Raw genomic sequence first — 1,044 nt, 5'->3', positions numbered from 1 at the left:
GAACTACTCCACTTATACAATCCCAACAGAGCACTTAGATCATCCAATCACAGGCTCCTAGCACAACCTAGGTCTCGAATGAAGTTGAGAGGTGACCGGGCCTTTGCAACCGTGGCACCTAGACTCTGGAATAACCTCCCTGTTCATGTTCGTACTGCCGAGTCTATCCAGTCTTTTAAATCACGTCTTAAAACGTATCTTTTTACTTTGGCTTTTGATTCGAACTAGTTGGCTATTCTAGCTTGTTGTGTTGTTACCTATTGTTTGTTGTCCTGTTTTATTGTTTGTTTTAATTGTCTCATGCTTTCACTGACTGTGAAGCACTATGGTCAACACTGTTGTTTTAATATGTGCTATATAAATAAATTTTGATTTGATTTGATTTGATTCCAGGTTAACTAACACTGCACACAAAACAGGTTCTGAAAACCCCATTTTGTTTTATGTTTGTTTGTTCTTACTTTGTTCTGTTCTTTTAAGTCTGCAAAAAATTCAGTGCAAAGTAAAAAAAGACAAAGTGTCTGTCCTTCCTAAACAGTCTACAGCCCACAGCTGGAGATCAGCACTGCTAGTCTGTCCCCAATAGGCCCCGAACAGTCAACAAGATCTCAATTGAAATGGCAGTTGGATACCCTCTCAAGCTGATTGAGTAAAGCTCATTATCTTCAGTTGCCACAATGAATCCATTTCATCAGCGCAACAGCTCTTCATATCAATCATCGTAACATATCTCATCCAACTGAATTTGACACAGACCCTTTTTAACATCACAAACCTTGATGCCACAGCACAGACCGATGCAACATCAAAGTAAATGGAGATTAACATAACATTCTCTCGAAACCTGCTATGCTGTGAAAGCCATGACCAATTAATCCACTGACTGTATAAAGTAAATCATGCCAAAAATCTACGGAATATGACCTTTGGGAGTAAACCATTCAATGCATAAAATAAATTAAAGTCAAATAAGCCATTCGCTGTAGCGGCTAAGCCTCATCTTGCATTTATGTCATAAAGCTGCAGGCACAACCACAGCAATAG

Source organism: Haplochromis burtoni, unplaced genomic scaffold, assembly GCF_018398535.1.
Source record: "Haplochromis burtoni strain Fernald_Lab_line unplaced genomic scaffold, NCSU_Asbu1 Contig_166, whole genome shotgun sequence".
In the NCBI taxonomy this organism is placed as follows: Eukaryota; Metazoa; Chordata; class Actinopteri; order Cichliformes; family Cichlidae; genus Haplochromis; species Haplochromis burtoni.
The sequence above is the reverse complement of the archived record's forward strand: the minus strand, read 5'-3'. Positions refer to the sequence as shown.